Source organism: Cylas formicarius, unplaced genomic scaffold (assembly GCF_029955315.1).
Source record: "Cylas formicarius isolate icCylForm1 unplaced genomic scaffold, icCylForm1.1 PGA_scaffold_4__25_contigs__length_36172078, whole genome shotgun sequence".
In the NCBI taxonomy this organism is placed as follows: Eukaryota; Metazoa; Arthropoda; class Insecta; order Coleoptera; family Brentidae; genus Cylas; species Cylas formicarius.
The window spans coordinates 6,605,909-6,619,792 of NW_026844334.1; the positions used below are offsets into that span (position 1 = coordinate 6,605,909).

The following is a 13,884-nucleotide window of genomic DNA, read 5'->3' on the forward strand; positions in this document are numbered from 1 at the left end:
GGGACTGAATTCTACAGTGTTTCCGTTATCGACCTGGTTAAAGGCATCGAATTCTCACGAACTACGAGTCTCATGTTCTAATAACTCATGAGGTAGCCCGTAGCACGGTACACTGATTCTACGAAAACTGTTAGAAATGATCGATGGAAGAGAATGCCCGGCTGGTATGTATTGTGATGTCGATTGGGCTTTCGACTGTATCGATCGCAGGTCAAGCTGGATACGCTTAGATGGTACGGAATGGTCCTCAACAAAACGTAGAACAATATGTCAGTATAAAAAATCAGTATAAAAAGAAACTTCCACGGGCTACTGTAATACCATTTAGAAAACTTCTGGACTCCTCGTGCATCGGTTTTTGAGTTAAAACTTGCTAACGTTTCGCCAATCATCCTGTTAGCGTCTTCAGTTCGGCTCAGCAAATCGAAAAGTTTTGCAAAAAGTATTAAAGTAGCCTGTGTGAGTTTTTTTGAAAAATTAACATATGAAATTTTAACTCAAATACCGTGAAAACTTCGGAAGAAGTTGTCATAGGTTCTATTGTCTCTCCAATTCTATTCTAGTGGACGAAACTGTGTTTTTTTTGCAAAGTGATATGGAGAAGCTAAATAGCTGCTTCTCTACCCGTAGCTTGTATCTCGATCCCTCAAAATGGGTTTGAGATCCCCTCACCCTCAAAAAACATGGACAAAACCAGAAATTAACATATATAACAAGATCATCACGACTACCTAAAAAAATAAATTTCTAGGTGTAAACTTCAAATATCACTGCCATCTAGAACATATATTTTTTTCTACTCCCGTCTGTAAAATACCTAATTATCCACCGATCTAGCGTGCGGGAAGCGTCACTTTACGACGTCAGCTTCGTTTCCTACGGTTCTATTTCCGATATATTTCCCACGCCTTGAATTTTGACGTTTGTCAGTTCTGACGGTCATCAAAATAACGGTCATAGAAAAAGTATAGTATGCAATACGTTCGGTAAACTTTTTAAGTCACTCGTTTATTAAACACTCGCTCGATACAGAGTGTCTTTTTGGGGCTGATCAACTCACAGGGAAGAATGTTTCTATGGCCCAGAAACGGACAATAAGATACATAAGAGGTGTCTCCTAAAGAGAGAGCTGAAAAACTCACTTTAAAAAATTTAAAATTCTGAGCCTACAATGAATGTATGTGTTCAAAAATAAAAACTCACTCTACCTTACTAGAGGTAGAAATGAATTCTGTATAAATATCAGTAGAAACATTTCATATAAATCGCAAAAAATATACTTGTTTTTAACGAGCCACCTTCAGAAATAAAAAATTGTGAATTACAAAAAAAAGTCCAAAATTAGTTGAAAAATATTTTACAAAGTTGAATAGTTTTTGCAATAACGTGGTATGTTTTACATATTTTGTCAGATCTCTTAGCTTTAAGTACTTTATACCTTTTTGCGAAAATTCCTACACAAATTGTAAATTTTTCTTATGGAAATAAACTGAATTGCAATAAGGAAAGAAAATATGTATAAACTGAAGTGCCCTTCATTCAAAAAGTATTACCGATGATATCCAGTAAATGAATATATATATATATATATATATATATATATATATATATATATATATATATATATATATATATATATATATATATATATATATATATATATATATATATATATATATATATATATATATATATATATATATATATATATATATATATATATATATATATATATATATATATATATATATATATATATATATATATATATTTAGTATTTAGTTAAACAAAATTCGCTTGTTTTCAACTAGACAACATATAAAAAATATTTACATACTTTGCTTTACAAATTATGACGATCTTATCTTTACTAAGTTTTTGAGCTTAAATCTCATCTTGAATTTATGCGATATGCTTATTGTCAAAGGATAAATAGGTTTCTAAAAATTATCTTCATAAAGTAAAATTTAAACTAACTTAAAGTTTTTAAAAAATTTAAAACCTAAAATCTGATAATCTCATTACATATAATAATATTTTTTTTTACTTTTTTATTTAGTTTATTACTAACAAGAACTAACCAACTACCACGATTCTCAGTACAACATAAAATGGCACCGTTCGTATTATTTTCTTTAATTAAAAGGAATTTTTTACTCAAAATTTGTGGGGGTCATTAGCATTTGTATTTTTACTTGACATACCATCTTTTCAATAACAATAAGAAAAATTATTTAAAACAACTGGTGGTGCAAAAAGGATTGAAAATCTGTATCAACGGAAGAGGTACCACCAATATCAACAGTTTCATTGAGCGTTAATGGAAAAAAGGATATGAAATAAATAAAATTTAATTTAATTAATACCACTGTATAAAATTTAATAACATCACTGGCAAAAGGGAATTAGTTTTGAAAAAAATTATTACAGAAAACGAAATCACTGCAAACATGTAATATTTTATGTAATAATAATAATCAGCCTTTAAACACGTTTAAATAAAAAGCAATAGAGAAAACTGATCGATCTCCTCAATATTCCGATAGAAGTGCTTTTGTAATAACCATAATTATTATATTCTATGAACGAGAGAACACAAAAACATTTTTAGTCTTTTCAAAGCATCTTCCGTCTTTGTTTCCAATTATTTTCCAAATAATGCGACGGTAACAATAAAGGAAGTTTGCTTTTTTTTTAAATAAAATATCGCGTCTCGCACAAACTGAATGCAAAGTAATCCTCTTAGCTGAAAATGGTCTACAGCGGGATAAAAACGATTTAGAAACCTTTTTAACTGAATAAATCTTATGCATTGGAAAAATGAGCTTAACATGGTCGAACACAGACTTGGCTCGATGTCAAATAGAAGAAGCTTTTGCGAAGCATCGCCCAGCCTTCCGGCTTTATTTTTCATAATATAGGTATGTCGGAGAGGAAATAAGATTCGATTTTCGTTCCGTTTAATGATTAAAATTTAAATAACCGTTGTATAACTCAAAGAGAAATTGTAGACTCGGTTTTAGACGGTTCAATCTAAACATTATCAAAAGAAAAATCGTTAAACAATACGGTGGTTCAGACAAAATAACAACGCGAGCAATTCAAATTACTACCTCCTCCTGCCCCTACCATAAAAAATAAATATTCATGCTGTATAAAATATGCAAAATTAAAGGAAGGAAATTATATTTATATTTTTGAAATGCTGTTCTTAAATGACAAACGACACTTTGTTCATTTGATATATTTTACCTTCAATTTATCTTCAATTAATGATACATGTTTATTATATACATGATATGCAGGGTCTCCAAAAATTTGAGTTGTGAAAAAATTTGCTTATTACCGCAAACAAAAACAATTAAAAAAAAAACTGATGTATTAAGTTTTGGTTGTAGAACTTCATTTTTTAAACGGGTATGGGAGATTTTGATTGTACAACTTAATTTTTGAAACGGGTATGAGAGATTAATTGAAAACAGTATTTGGTGTCGTTTAAGTTCAAAATAAGTAAAAAGTATTGAAAGTCGAAAAAGTCAAGTTTAAATTGTTTTTGTGCTGTTCTTTTATATGTGTAGCTATGATTAAAGAAATGAAACGTGTTTATGCAGTATTTAAAGTGATAGTACAGCTCCATGAAGTTCGAAGAGTGGCTATTAGTCAGGGGACAGTGAGAAGAAGACTGAAGGAAAATACTTTGACCCTAAAGAGAACTGAAATTGGTCAAAAACTTGTGGGTCTGTTCTGTTGTCAGATGAGACCCGAATATGCCTTTTTGGTAGTGCCCGCCAAAAAAAAGTGTACCGAAGACCAGGAGAGCGACTTGCAGAATGCTGCAATGCAGAGCGGAGCCCTTATAGAGGTGGTTCCTGCCGGATATGGGGTGTCGAGGAGCAGAAGGATCTTTTATCAGATCAAGTGGTACCATATGTCGACTACATTGGAGAAGAATTCATTTTTATGCACGATAATACTAGGGCGCACACCGCAAGGATGGTACATGAAGGCGGTTTTCAAGTTATAGAGTGGCTACCATGCAGTCCCGAACTCATTCCGATCGAGCATTTATGAGATGAGGTAAAACGTCGATCCCAGAACTTATTGTGGCAGTAGAGGAAGAGTGACTTAACATTCCACAAGAAGCAATAGCGAACTTGATTAGATCTATGCCTAATCGAGTAAGACATGTTATTAGGACCAGAACGGGTCATACCCATTGTTAAAAAATAAGTCAGCCCAACACTAATTGTCAAAAACTCCATTTGTTTTTACTAAAAAAAAAAAGTTAAATTGACACGTGCAGTTATTTTAATTGTCTTTGAAACAGAATTTTTTTTTGATCTGATCAGTAGTTTCTAAAAAAAATGAAATTGAAGTCACAAATTGACTATGAGCCGATTTCTATGCACGCAAGTTTATTATTATTATTATTACATAACATATCATTACATAATACACATTAATTATCATAAATAATGACATTTCATAATTTACTTTCTTTTTAACTTTTTTTTTAATTAGCTAATAGCGAACCAAAACTAACCAACGATTACCACCCTTAGGATAAAAGAAAAAAAAAAGTTTTTGTGTACATTTTTGCAAAACAACACGAATACATTAACTGAAATGACCGTCAGAATTGACTAACGTCAAATTCCAAGCCTTGCGGCAAAATCTCAGAAAACATCCGATTGCTCCCAAATCCGTGCGGCCGGGATATTGCCGCACGGATTTGTCATAAGGGACTAGTGGGATAAGAAACTGGAGTGGTGACTGCCCTTCCCGCACGTCAGATCGATGTATAATTGGGTGTTTTACAGAAGGGACCACAAAAAATGATATTACCTATCTATATGATTTTCGGCAATGCGGTGCAGCGTTCTTAATTTCGAAATGAATTACTACGCTACCCTTATTGACTATGAGCCGATTTCTATGCACGCAAGTTTATTATTATTATTATTACATATCATTACATAATACACATTAATTATCATAAATAGTGACATTTCATAATTTACTTTCTTTTTAACTTTTTTTTTTAATTAGCTAATAGCGAACCAAAACTAACCAACGATTACCACCCTTAGGATAAAAGAAAACGGCACGAGTTCGTATCCTTTTCTCGGCTATAACAAAAGCGGTTTAATTCGAGGAAGACGTTAATGAATTATATCCGCAGACCTTTTTATTGCAGTCCATCGGGTCGAAAATATTTAAAACGTTCGCGAAGAAATAACCCCTTAAAGCCTTCATTTGGCACAACATTAGCTTTTTCCCGAAATTAATTCTGTTTTCTGGCCTACTTACGAATAATTCCTTTCTTCCGTAATTAAAATAAATTGGAGATGCTAATGAAATTCAGAACGATAAAACTTTAAAACTCCTTGCGGGACGTGGAGCTCACTCTGCGTTGAGGGGAAGTTCTTTACTCTCGTCTCCCTTTTGGTTGTTCCGCCCCGCGTTCGTGGCGGAGAGTCAGAATTACACCAGTGACGAATTGAACTGCTCATTTCTTCTAAATTGATGTTATTTGGTTAATAAAAAACATAATACGTGAGAACATAACAAGTGGGAACATCTTTGCTGTACCCACCCTGTATAAAGTGCCTTTCAAATAAGTACCTACCACTGATTCCATCTACTTTCAAACTAATTGCATGACAACACTTGGAACTCACAGAAAAGCTGAATATTATTGAATTTTCAGGTGTCATTTGCAGATAAACAACACAATTTCTACAATATTTTTGATTAGAAAGTCAGTGAATCTATCTTTTTCTACACTACTTAGGCAGTAAATAGGCTTAAAAACACCTTTTCAGTTTAGAATAGATTACGATATCGGACCAAGGTTCACCTATAAATTTTGAATCATATTTTGAAACAAAGCTTCCCTTATCTCGCCATTGCAGTAGACGATTTCATCTTCACGTCAACCCCACCATACAATCAGTTTCTTTGGATCCAAGTTGAAGTTGATCTTCTGCTTCTGAAAACTTGAAATTAAAGATGGTGATTTTGACAAAGCAGTTTTTGTTGTGTTCTGAATTTTTGAATATTATGAAAATTAGCAACATCTTAATGGCTGAGATAGTGAACAGGAAGGTCCTCTTCTTCTTCTTCCATAGCAAGTACAATAACGAACATTTTCTCTAGAGGTGGCAGGACTGAATCAGCCACACCACATTCTCCTAGTCAAATATAAATAACGTTTTGGAATCTTATATTTTATATTTTCCATACTCATTTCTCTATGGAAAAAGCAACAGCAGCTCCGATTTCAAGCAGCAGATGTTCCAAATTGCTTTTTCACTAACACCAACCAGTTTTAAAGTGGCCACTCACAGCTGAACTTAAACTCATCTTTTAGTCATTCACTAAACAGCAAATGATATGATAGTGAATTCTCAGTGTACTATAGAAACAAATGCTGCAGCTGCAAACTTATTCTTCTTCCAGTGCGTATCCACTAATGGATGTTTGCGATTACATTTTCCATTTCTTATCTATTCCTTGCGGTGTGTATTAACGACTGTACATCCTGTAGCCCCGTCCACTGTCTGACACTTCGTAGCCAAGAAATTTTTTTTCTTCCGCTCCTTCTCCGACCTTCGATCAGCAGATGCAAGAATTGGTATTTCGTGTTTCCCATTGTGTGTTCCAGATATGCCGTTATACTCTTCTTAATTAGTTCACGTTGCTTGTTGACACGTCTTAGGACCTTTTCGTTAGTTTACCGCTCCAAGGTATATTCAGGATTCTGCGGTGCAAGAGTTCAAATTTATTGATTGTGTGCCTTTAATGTCCAACCTTCTAAACCGCAAAGAAGCACTGACCAAACGTAGCATTTAACGAATCTGAATCTTAGGTAAGGTTAGGTTTCTAGAGATAATCATAAACTTTGATTTCTTGGTGTTGATATTCGGGCCCATTGATTTGCTCTGTGTTCCTATCTTGTTGACTAGTTCGTGTATGTTATCAACAATTAAGACCGTATCTTCAACATAGCGGGTATTGTTGATCCACACTCCATTAATTTTGACTTACATCTCCGCGTCTTCCAAAGCTTGTCGGACAGACAGCATACATCCATGACGCGCTCCCCTTCTAATCTGTATAGTGTTGGACATATCGTTAACTAGTTTGATTTGCGCAGTTTGGTTCCAATAAAAGTTTTCAATGCTCCTGATATATTTCAGGTCTATATCAAGCATATTGAGGAGCTGTATAAATTTGTGGTGTCGTACTAGATCAAATTCCTTCTCTTAATCTATGAAACATAGACACATCATAACAGCTTAGGACAAATACTTGTGAGTCGTTCCTTTCACATTTCTTGTAAATTCGCTAGCAAGCTTATAGCTAGGAGAAATAACTATGATATAATTTCTACAAATACAGAAGCAGTTGCTATCAATTGTTTTACTCCCTGAAAACAAAAATATCCCACAGTACTCATTAGTCGTTTTTGAATTTCTCAGTGCCACTAGCGACAATACATTAAAAATGTCTTTCATTTAACATTCGGTCAATGTAAACACGATGCAGAAACGATACCATTTTGGCATGTTAGACTCGATGAACACTCTAGCATTGATAATGATAGAGATATCGTTGGAATTTTTTAACTTCAGAACGGACTTCGCAAAGGCTAAAGAAACAAACCCGCACCGGGGCAATTTTTCATCGCGTTTCGACGTGGAATTCGCAAATTACCCAAACATTTACATTCCCCCGAATCCCGTTCCTTTGTGCAACAAATATGACATAAATTATTCATAACGAACAATTCTATAATCCGGCATCAGACGTCATGCAACTAGTTTAAATACGGCACGCAATGACGCCGCCGTCGAGATGCTCGGTTTTTACGAGAGCCGCCATTTTTAATGAAAACAACCCCCCGTTGTCGTCGGTCGGCGGCGGCAACATCGCAGAGAGATACAAAATTACGTTGGAATTATTAAGACGGACGCGTTTCGTAAGAACGACGGTGCCGTCATAAATCCTTTAGCGTGCCGTGTAGCCAAAAGAATAATTTTCCTTTGTGCTGTATCGGAACGCGGGCAATCTAATATGCAGGAACTCGACTGGCTCGGATCTATCATACGGCTTGGCAAATAGCGGTTCCGTTTGTAGACTATAACTCCTTTAACCGCGTTAAAATTCATACGATATTCGCCGAAATATCTCCTTTTAATAATCCACAATCGTTCAGGATCGAGTTGAAACATTATCAAAAATCACAAGCGGTAGCCGTGGTGCGGCGCTGGAGTCCGGTATCCAGTCTTTTCTTCATTAACCAAGAGATCAGATCTCACAAAAATGAATAGCTGATAGTGGGGCAAGGCGGTCCACTTAAACTTTTTATTATTTCTTGTGGCTTTTAACAGGTGCATTAAGTTGGATTCGGATTTGCAAATATTACAGTTACTTATATTAATTAAAAAAACATATTCCTTTGAATATGCTGGGTAAGTAAGCACGGACATTTTGTAAGGGAACTCCAAAAAACCATATCCAATGTAGGTATACAGCAAATAACTCCTTTTCCGCTCGCATCACCCCAAAAAATAATTTAATTACTATTTGGCAATCTCGAAAAAATCTGACGTTGTCCCAGAGATTCAACCAAGTCATTAAAGAGCTACTTAGGAGAGCTTCAAAATGATGCTTAGGATAGCGAAAATTGTGTATTTCTTAACCACCCTAAAACCATCGGGAATATATAAAACCATCCCCAATTATGAGATGCCGTTTTCAAACGGTTGTCATATTTAAAATGCTAAGATGCACAGCCTGTATATTTTATCATTTTTTATAACTATGGTTAACTTTAAGTTAATTTTCAAAAGGTAAATATGCCTACCTCTTTTTGTTTATGAATTAGTTCCCCCCTTGCCCACCCCGACAATAACAAATAAAGTTTAGTTAAAATGAAAACAAAAAAGAGATATCAAAATATTAAAAAATGTAGTTGGCTATGACATCACAATTTTTTTTTGACGCACGTTTTTCATAGTTATATTTAAAAAGTTCATAGTAGTCAAGTTTTTTGCTAGTATATAACAAAATACCTGATATTGCCAACAAATAATTTTTGTCTATAATTGAAAAACCCTGTATAAAAAAAGTTATGGTCACGGATCTCCCGCATTTTCTGGTTCGGGTTAACAGTTTGCGAGAAAATGATTTTTTTCTGGAAGCGAAAATATATATAAAAAAAAATTAAAAAATTTTAAAATATACTTCGCGAGATTTGAGTAAATCCTTTTTTAACAGATGAAATACGGGTGTGGACTTCTACCTTTCTGCCAAATCTGTAGATAGCTGCAAATTTAGGACACATGTTAGTTTTTGAATATAGCACTTAATATATTGAACAACCTGTACAACAGTTTTACAAAAGTTTTAGCTGAAACTGATATGCGAAACACGGTCTTTTAGTTATAGTCTCTTTTCAATAATGGGGGTACCCATTTTCCAGTTTTTGAAGCCAAACCTTCTGCGTATTTCCGTTCAAGATTTTTTTCGGTAGCGTAACCGGTTTACGATTCTCTTGGACCTTTGCAAACGCGATTTTTAATTTTTTTAAAATACTTCAGGTTCCGTGAGAGGACCAAACGCTTACCGCCTGAAAAATTTGAAGTCGATAGATAGCTTCATATTTCGGATACTTATTGTGATTCAAAGCGATGTTCAGAAAAGTGTCGAAAATTGAAAAACAAAAGATGGCCGCCGATGTCAGAGCGCGGCCATTTTCATATTTCTTGGACCATGAACTTTTAAAAAGGAGCAAAACCGAAGTTATTGTCGAAAATGTCATGGAACAGAGAACGGAGAACGGACAGACAAAAAAAAATTGTCGTCGCTGATCATTTCTGTACCAATGACCTAGCGTTACCGAGATATAAAATTTTTATAAGAGCGTAGATACTTTCGAAAAATTCGAAAGTAACCAAATATAACATGAAGTCGCGCTTTTTTTTAAATAGAGCACGGATATAAGAAACTACTTGAGGGAATAATATTTTTCGAAAATCGATACCCCGAGACGTCTTCCAAATTTAATTAGGATTTTCGTTACTTCGGAAATTGAATTAATTTATTAGAGGCTTCGATCGCCGTTTTTTTTTTCCTCCCACCGGGCGGCTAATTATGCCGCGGAACTTGATAAAAGTTCCCAATCAAAAAGTTTGATTCAGTTTTTAACTTTATCACTTGAAAGCGACGGGGAATTTATATCAAAACCGCGCAATGAATTTTAAACTACAATACGTGTTTGCGGAAAGTTTACCGAACTTGGATTAATAACATTTCAACGGAGGAACTTCGTTAAATTACCGCCCCGTATTTATCCGAGCTCTAATTGATTTTTTTCCTTTTTAGAATTTCCCATAACAAAAACCGTCGCTCGGAGGAAAGTTTGCCCAACATTTTGGTATACTTCCGGAAGCGATGCGTCAATTAAGCATACGTCCAGGAAAAAGTAATCACGAAAGAGACGATTGTACAAGTATTTTACTGCGACGAAGTCGAATTTAAAAATCGACGAAGCAATTATAGGGATTGATGGATGACATTTAATTATGCTGGTATCTAATAAAGTTTGAAAAACCAAACTTGAAATAAACTTTTTTTTCTTTCCATTTCTAGCAAATTAAGCACCTTTTTGTTCAGCCTATGTTATATCGATCTATCAAACTATCTGCTACTATATATACCGAAAAATGACCATAAAACCTTAATTAATGTTGTTGCGAGAATTTAAGTTCGATAAAGAAGAGGTATTTAAATCTAATTGATCGTTAAGCAATACATTTGAATGTCTCATTTTGTTAATCTCCATGGCTTCCAATAAATTTAATTTTCTACCTTTTGTGGCTGTGTGTAATATATCAAAATTGTCGTCAAAAATGTGTTTTTCTGTGTTTAAGTGTGTAGCATAATTAGAATCTAGACTATTATTTTTAAACACTCTTATATGTTCGTTAATGCGTTTCTTGAAGAATCTACCTGTTTGTCCACTATAAATTTTAGGACAAGATCCACATTTCAACCTGTAGACACCTAATTTTTTGGGATTTTGGACATTTCGATTTATTGTTATTTAAATATTTTCCTATTGTGTTGTTAGTTCTGAAAGCTATTTTTAAACCACATTTTGACAAATGTTTTGAAACTTTTTCGCTAGGTTCTCCTATGCATGTAATTGTTTTAAATTGTTCGTGCTCTGTATTTGGTTTGGGTTAAATAGAGTTTACTGTTGTATTGTTGTATTTGTTTTTTATTTATAATTTTATCTATAATGGACGGATTGTAGCCGTTGTTCAGTGCTATTTGTTTAATGATATTAAGTTCTTTGTTGTAATTTTCTGTTGAGAGTGGCGTATTAAGAAGTCTGTGTATAAAAGAGTTAAATGCATCCATTTTCTGTGTATAAGGGTGATTTTAGCTGTTATGTATGACTGTGTCCGTGTGTGAAGGTTTATGATATATTGAAATATCTAATTTGTTTTGCACTTTCGTAATAGTTAAGTCTAAAAAATTAAGCGAGTTATCTTGTTTAATCTAGTGAATTTTATACGATTATGTATTGAGTTAATGTAATTTAAAAAAAGAATTCAATTGAGTGTCAGTTAAGTATGCCAGACCACGAATATAGAAATATTCTACTACAACCAAGTCGAATTTCAAGATCGATAAGCAAATATAACCATTTTAATTAGGCTGAGATTTTATCTAATGAAGTTAGAAAAATCAAGCCTCAAGCATTTTTTTCTTTCCCTCTTAAGCGAGTTAGACGAAGTCGAATTTAAAAATCGATGAAGCAAAGATGGTGATTGATGTTCAACATTTACTTATGGTGGCATTTAATCCATAAAAGTTTGCTCAACCAGACCTCACACTTTCTGTTTCCATCTCTAGTATGTCAGCACACCAACCATTTTTTGTCCAGTCTACGTTAGGTCTGCGAGGCAACGCATGTTGAACTATTCTACTGGGATGAAATGGAATTTTAAAATTTTAAAACAAATATGATGGTCGTGCATTCTACTGGGATTACATGTAAAAAAGTGTGACCGAAGAGATCTCAAATCAGCTTCTCTCCTTCTCTCTGAAGGATGTCAGCCCACTGGCCCCTTTATTTAGTCTAACTATCCGCGAGATAACGAATGTAGAAATGTTCTACTGCAACGGAGTCGAATTTCAAAGTCGATGAGCAAATATAGCGATTTTAATTAGGCTTACATTTTATCTTTTATTTTTTATTTCCCTCTTAAGCATGTCAGAACGGAATACTTTACTGCAACAAAGTTGAATTTTAAAATAGAAAAAACAAACATGATAGTCGATCAATGTTATTTAATCATGCTGGGGATTTTGTCAAATAAAGTTTAATAAACGAGATCTCAAATAAACTTTTTTCTTTCCCTCTCTTACATGTCAGCACGCTAACCGTTTTTGTTCAGTCTAAGTCTACGAGACAACGAATGTAGAAATATTCTACTGCGACAAAGTCGAATTATAAAATCGATAAAACAAACATGAACTTTTTTCTTTCTTTCTCCATATTAACGAATTTTATTTAACATGTGAGAAGACGAATTCCAGAACTATTCTAGTGCTACGACGGTAGATAAATAATATTTAATTATTTATTAATAATCATTCGAAGAATAAAACATCAAATACACATTTATTCATTCCCTTACAAGCATGTCAGCACACTAACAAATTTTATTCAGGTTCTGTTATGTCTGTGCCTGTGTTCATCTCTTCACCAGCGCTTTATGTATCATAGCGTGGTGACAGTTGAAGAAACATGACAAAATAAAGACCCTGCAAGTTTATACATGTAGTTTCAAATATATTGCATAACCTAGTTCAACCAATGTCAAATGCGCGGTGCGACTACGAACTTATTCTGGCGTATGATTGGTAGATGTTCTGATGATAATGTTCTCTTTGATATACCAATTTCAGATATTTTAATATTTTTATTAATATGCAAAAGGTAAAAAGAAAAAACTATGGGATTACTGAAATTTATGATGCCAAGTATTTGAACATCTTTTTTTTAGAACAGTCCAGTTGCTCGATGTCGGGCATTCCAAGCGTAAATATTTGGACGTACACGTTTAAAAAACTGCAGTTGTGCTCTATGGTTAGCGTCGGTTAATTGTGAAATTTGTATTTCTCCTAAAATATTTACGGACGAGGAAGAATGTCGGTGAAGCGGCGCCCCGCTCATGCCGAGTACCGAAAAAATTTCACTTGCAAACGAATCACTTCGGCACAAAAGAATACCACTTCATTTCTCTCATTAAACTTGAACGAACAGAGAGTAAAATTCGCCGTCGCTCCCGAGTCCCCTTTAGTTCATTAGACGAGCCGAAAAGAGGAAAAAAAAACTGGCACAAACTCGACGGAGCGTTAAAGATTAGGTGGAAAGAGTTGTTTTCCATACCATTATCTGTTTAATTCCCTCCCCTACACCGTTCGGGGAAAATTTTGTCAAGCCGGGGACCCGTTTTTAATGCCGCGTCGAAGAAGACGGTTGTTTATCCAATACGGAGTTTCGCAAACAACGAAAATTAAAAGATTTGAGTACCTTGTTTCGTTTACTTAAAACGAAAAACCGGATCCGGCGAGAACGAAAGATTAACGATAGAATTTCCAATTAGGGCGGGGACGGTGAAATATTTACGTGCGTATTTGGCGATTTAATACACGACACATTCAACATGTTACAAGAATTACTTAAGGTTTTGTTTTAGGGCATGCATATAGAGCTGAGCTAGAGAGATTTAATACACGACACATTCAACATGTTACAAGAATTACTTAAGGTTTTGTTTTAGGGCATGCATATAGAGC

At 34.2% G+C, this 13,884-nt stretch overlaps 1 protein-coding gene across 1 annotated transcript in view; it reads right to left on the reverse strand.

The window, feature by feature from the left end:
- Nucleotides 1-13,884, reverse strand: part of LOC132700616 (furin-like protease 2) — a 543,155-nt gene that overhangs the window by 206,757 nt on the left and 322,514 nt on the right. The window lies entirely within an intron of this gene.